Source organism: Rhinatrema bivittatum, chromosome 2, assembly GCF_901001135.1.
Source record: "Rhinatrema bivittatum chromosome 2, aRhiBiv1.1, whole genome shotgun sequence".
In the NCBI taxonomy this organism is placed as follows: domain Eukaryota; kingdom Metazoa; phylum Chordata; class Amphibia; order Gymnophiona; family Rhinatrematidae; genus Rhinatrema; species Rhinatrema bivittatum.
Genome location: NC_042616.1, coordinates 246727520 through 246733519, shown reverse-complemented (window position 1 = coordinate 246733519; position 6000 = coordinate 246727520). Strand labels below are relative to the sequence as shown.

The 6000-nt window shown below is 45.0% G+C and overlaps 1 long non-coding RNA gene across 2 annotated transcripts in view; it reads left to right on the top strand.

Moving 5' to 3' along the window:
• The first annotated feature begins 1049 nt into the window (after window positions 1-1049).
• Window positions 1050-6000, top strand: part of LOC115084461 — a 36919-nt gene continuing 31968 nt past the window's right edge. Inside the window, exons 1-2 of one of the 2 annotated variants that reach the window (XR_003854566.1) lie at window positions 1050-1529; window positions 2843-2960. This is a non-coding gene — a long non-coding RNA (uncharacterized LOC115084461). Of the gene's footprint in view, window positions 1530-2842; window positions 2980-6000 lie in introns of both variants that reach the window. The other variant, XR_003854565.1, reaches the window with a different exon arrangement.

Here is a 6000-nt window from a genome sequence, read left to right as displayed (position 1 = left end):
GGAAGACGGCAAGAAGACGCCACGGCAGCAAGCCATCCATCAGGCCCGGAGGGAGTCGCCAAAGTGGTAAGGAGGGCGGAGTGAGGGCGTTGAGCAACGACGGACGCAACACCCAGCAAAACCAAGGTACCATGTCCAGTCTCCAGGGCTGGATTTAAGATTGTGGTGCTCATAGGCACAAGACCAGGGATGGGAGATTTTGCCCCAGGAAATCAGACAGCAGCAGAGGGAGTCCCAGCTTTTCGGTGCCTGCAGAATTTGGTACTCAAGGCTTGTTTCTATTTTGCCTATGCCTAAACGTAGCCCTGAGTGAAAGTCTGATGGTCACAGAGAGGAAAGGGAAGATTTTAGTATGCTTCCCTGTCCAGTATGAATAAATATAGCCCTTGCCTCTGGACCAGGTCTACTATATCATTTGTTCGATCTTCTTTGTAATTGGTTTGAACCCACAGAGACTGGTGCGAGGTGCCTAAAAACCAGCCTCAGATCCTCTTTTATCTACCCTAGCAAAGGGTTACAGATATTTTGAACTAACTAGTGCTGCTGCTTTAAAATTGCATTCTTGCTTTTCTAGGAAAATTCAACTACTTGTGGATTTATCATTTTTGCCGATGACCTTTTCTCAGAAACAAATTAAAGTAGAATTGGAACTGAATATGGAAATGTGTTTACTGCATCAGTGCATCTGGCTCTTCAAAATGTTTATCAGCTGAAATGTTGTTCCTAGAATCAGGTGAAGAGATAGTTCTATGTCATAAACAATAGGCTGAATTGGTTCTGGTGTGTATCCCATTGCATCTAGGGACTTGTAATTAGGGTTGCCAGCTGGCTCCAGATTCACCCAAAAGGGTTGAAATGTAGGGAGATAAAAAGAAGTTTTACTACTATATGCAGCCGAATATGAATACTGACGTCACATGATGGATGATGTATTTCAGCAGAAATACAAAGATGAGGAATTTAGGTCAGAATAACAATAATTGACTAAGTTATCTGATTTGCCTGTTTAACTAAGGAATACAGCTTTTCTCTGAAAACACTGACTTAAGAAGCAGCCCAGGTATATGTATCAGGGACAGGTCTCAAAGCTGCCTGGAAACAAGAACAGCCAATCGAACGAGCTTATCAAGCAGGTGAACTGCTGCAACCAGGTCAGTTCTCTGGTCCAAATGTCACAGGATCGAGATCATGCATCCTTATCAGGAGTTGCCATGTGGCAGGAGCAGTAACCACCCTCAACTAATGGGAGAGGAAGGGAGGATAGAAATCTGAAATGAAGGAGCGACCCCTTTTTTCATGCTCCTGTTTGACTATGCATGAGCTCTTACAAATGCATGTCCTGCCTGTTAAAAGCAGCAGGAGAGAGGAGTCGGGGGCAACCGGTAACGGAAGAAGTCCATTCATACCAGAAGAATACAATGCTCAAGACATCACCCCTGCCACTCCCCGTGATGAAGCAGAAGAGGTCCTGTGTCTTGGAAAGTGTGACGTCAACTGCTGCCTGGTGCTTCCTCTCTACCAGAACACTGGTAGGTCTTCCAAAGGCTATTCCACTCTGCAGGCCTCCGGGGCTTGTTCGGAGAACTGGGAAAAAAAAAACCCTCACAGTCCACCTGATTAGCCTCAGATCACACTGTAGAGAAAGAGTCCTATGCAATTCCCCCTTCCAATACCATAAAAAAAACAACTTTTTTTCTTTTAATTGTATCATTCCTCAGCACAAGGGGTTACAAACAAACAACCCCCCCCCCCCCCCCACAGATAATCACAGTCCTCTTCCACAAGGAAAGAAACAGGTTTTTTTTTATTTTAAATTGTAGCAGTCCTCAGCACAAGGGTTTACAAACAAACAAAAAATACCCCACGGTTAATCACAGTCCTCTTCCAGAAGGAAAGAAACAGTTTTTTTCTTTTAAATTGTAGCACTCCTTAGCATAAGGGTTTGCAAACAAATAAAAGAAAAATAACTGTTAATCACAATCCTCTTCACAAGGAAAGAAACAGGTTTTTTTTCTTTTACCTTGTTCTCAACCTGAGCGGGTTTTATTGCCTCCTGCCTGTGGTAGAGCTTGACCATACAGGAATGTTTTCCGGCTCCTTCCTTGTTTAGGTTCAGCTCTGCCACAACCTCCCACTAACAACTTTCCCGTTAAAGGATGTCCTATATCTGGGTGCAGGCTCTTGTCTCTTCCTCTTTGCACTCCTCCGGGTCATTCTGTTTCCATAGCCTCCTCTGTAACCTCCCCTTCCAGAGGGGGATTTGTGCCTTTCTCCTCCTGGCTCTCTCCTGGCCCTTTGCTGGCTCCCTCCAGGTGGGACATGCCCCTGCCTTGCTATAGGACCTTCCAAGGTGTCTCTCCTGCCTGAAAAGGACCTATCCAGTTAGTGGGTCCCTCCTCCACAGGGATACTCTCTGCTTTCACCCAGGGGTTCCCTTGAGTTCCTTGTTAGGCTAGTGTTGCTCTGCCCTGCCTAGGGTTGACAGATCTTCTTTTCATCTTTATTTATTTATTTCGAGGCTTTTTTATACCGAAGTATAGCGGGATGCCTTCACTCCGGTTTACAGGATAAACAACTTATACATGGTGGTGACCAATTGGTAACTTATACAAATATGAATATAACATCTTATATAACTTAAATAACTTGTTAAACAGGTTGGTGACAACAGTCACTGGGGCACTCTAGCAGGGAGCTGAGATAGGGTGGGGGGGGCTAGGGGGAAATCTGATGATCTTCGGGGATGTGGATAAACCCTTACTTCTTCACAAAGGCTGCATGTAAGAAAGTCATGCCTGTTACCTGACTGCTCATGCTGAACTTGTCTTTTCTTCTCCTCCAGGGCTCAGACAAGCCTTCTTAGCCTAGCAAGCCACAGGTGCCAAGAATGCATGCTCCCTTCAGCAGAAACTGCCTCTGGGACCTCCAGCCACAGATACTGCTTCAGAGTGAGTCTGAAGGTAAACTCCTAAAGTTATGGTGGGTAGTTAGCTAGCTATGTTTATTAATACACCCTAAGCAAATCCATGTCTTTGATATGTTTGCCTAATGATGCAAAATATTAATCAGTATAAGCCTGTGCTATCTTAAGGACAGTAGAGTCATGAGTCTACAGTCTGTCTTATTCTAACTGGTAAGCCTGAAATGTCTGATCAATAAAAATCTGATTCTGAGACCAACAGTGTCCTTTCCTGGACTTCTCAGATCACATACATATGAAGTAATAAGTGGTCAGATCTGTAGGGCTGCCTCTCTCTCAGAGACAGAGGGACAAGAGGGGGGAGGAAAGCAGGTGACAGACCACAGGTTGCCAAACACCCTTATTTTCATACAGATCCAGTCCTGCATTTACCCCATGGCATGTGAGAACTTATAGTTCTGATTTTCCTATTGCATTCCCTAAGAAAAGTTAGACTGCAAGTTCATGCATGCCATGGAGTAAACCCTGTCAGGTGAATCTGGAGCCAGCTGGTAATTCTACTTGTAGTCCTGCTAGAGAAATTAAAACTACAAGTTCCCTAAATGCAAATAGGGCTAGTGCTTCCATTTGACAAACTAGGCAGTTGCGTAGAGCACCAAGATTTTGGGGGGCAGCAAAATCTCATCACTCTAAAGTCCAGAGGGCTACTGTACCAATGTCATTCAAAGAGGTAAAACCAGGACTGACTCAGTCCATCATTTATGTCTAGGTTATCTTATCCTAGAGAAAATCTCCTTCTTAGAGTGGAATCTACATGCCCTTTGGCAGTCAATTCCTCTTTCCTTCTGAACACCCAAGAGGCACAGAAAAAGAGAGGATTAATCCTGTTTCAGCCTGCAGAGGAAGACAGTCAAGTTGGAGCCAGCTGTTGAATATTATAGGATGTTAATTATTATAGCACTGCTTGCTACGAAATTTGCATAACAAAGTCAGATGCATGCCACATGTCTTGACTATACTGAACACACTGCCTCTTTCTCTATCATTCTAGGGCTTTGTTTGAGATGACGTGCCCTAAAGTCTCAGCTTCTCAACACCTGCAAAGTTTCTATTTCAAATTAGAAGTATTTTTTTCCCTTTGAGTTATAATGTGGCATTCTGCTGGTTGTCAATGATTTATTTCACTTCTTTGAACATCACAGACAGAAAAATGTACCTTAGGAGCTGCTTCTGTAACACTGTATCAGAAAGTGGGAGTAAGTTCTCAGTTGGAAAAGCATTTGAATTCCTTCTTAAAACCAATATGCTACAGAGGGCTTGAGTTAACCAAATTTGGGATTTAGACAAATTTCCATCAGACAGGGATTATTTGCTAATTTTAGAAAATAAAAATAAAATCAGATCCCATGGCTCAGCAGGAAGGCATATATCAGAAATATTACTTAAAATTCCTCTGTACAGCATTTTAGGTTGCTCCTAGTTTGCATACATGATTAGGCCCCTTTCTCGATGCATGAGTCTCATTATCCCCTTTGCAAAATGCATATTACTAGGAAGATGTCATACACATCTTGAATGGGGTAGAGGGCTTCACTGAACATGTTCACATGTTGATGTCAGCTCAGAAAAAGGACATGAAACCTAAGATACTTGTGCACACTGCCACCTTAAGCATGCCCTTTTTAGACACGTTTCTCAGAATTGGAGTGAGAGCACCTATAATCAACACTATCCATCCATCTAAGAACTGGTTTTGATAAAATTTGCCACATTGAATCTACACTAAATGAATGGCAATTGGGATTTCAAGGCATATTGGTTTATTTAGGAGGGAAGGGAGGAAGGGAGAACCACACCATTGTGTCACACTGTAAATGTGCACCTTCCATCTTATCTTTATAATACTCAAACTATTTATTAAGGAAATCATCATTACAAAGAAATCAATATGCAGTGTGCACCCACTAAACACAATATGATACAATATATTGTAATGGGAGGTACATCTCATTACTCCAATTAAAGGGGAATGAAGGGCAAGAGAAAGCCAGTGAGGGCAGAACTTGGGGTGGGGGAGGGGGTGACTACACCTCCCAGAAGGCCACAGGGCTGAAGGAAAAGAAAGTTGCACAAGACCAGGAAACAAGTGGTGACCAGATTTTGAGGGAGCTACCTGATATACAAAGCTGTTGGGGAAACCAAACAGAGGAGGTCCACAGGGTGTTACATCGGCCAACCACGGAACTCGTGGCCAGCCTCCTTCACCTACCACCGCTGCCATCCTGGGAACAGACAGGGGCTCCTCCGTGACACGGAGGGAGTGGCGCCTGCACTGCCCCCCTCTCGGTGGCCCTCAACGTAGTGGTGCGGTGGAGACGCCACTACCGCTTCTCCCGCGGCCCTGCCTCGTGGCATAAGAACATAAGAACATAAGAAATTGCCATGCTGGGACAGACCAAGGGTCCATCAAGCCCAGCATCCTGTTTCCAACAGAGGCCAAAAATCTTATTCCGGGTGCCCCAGGCGTGCACGCGTGCCTCTTGGCTCGACTTAAAGGGCCCTCGGTGCGCTGAGGCTGCCAGCCCGTCCGGATGACATCATCACCAAGGCTTATTTAAGGCAAGCTCTGACAGTCAGAGCTTGCCTTTGCAACAGGTTTCTTCGCTTCCTATTGCTTCCAGGCTTTTGCTACTAGTTCCTGAGTTCTTCACCTTTGGACTGCTTTCTGAACCTTGACTACTGCTTCGTCTGACTATGCCTGCCTTCTCCGTGCCCTGACCACTGCTTCGTCTGACTACGCCTGCCTTCTCCGTGCTCTGACCATTGCCTTGAATGACTACGCTACAGACTGTTGTGTGACCAGAGTTCTATGTCATTTGCCACGGCTTCCACTTGCCGCTGGCTCTGATCCTAGCCTGTCCATGACACCTCCTTTCGCCTATCCTCTGGATGTGGACTTACAGTGCTTCGGCCTCTCTTTGCTTGAGTGCCTCCAGCTACTCCTTGTTCCTTGGCACCTGAGTTTCCAGTACCGAATCCAGTCCAGGATACGACTATGCCATCTACCAGCTGCTGCCTTT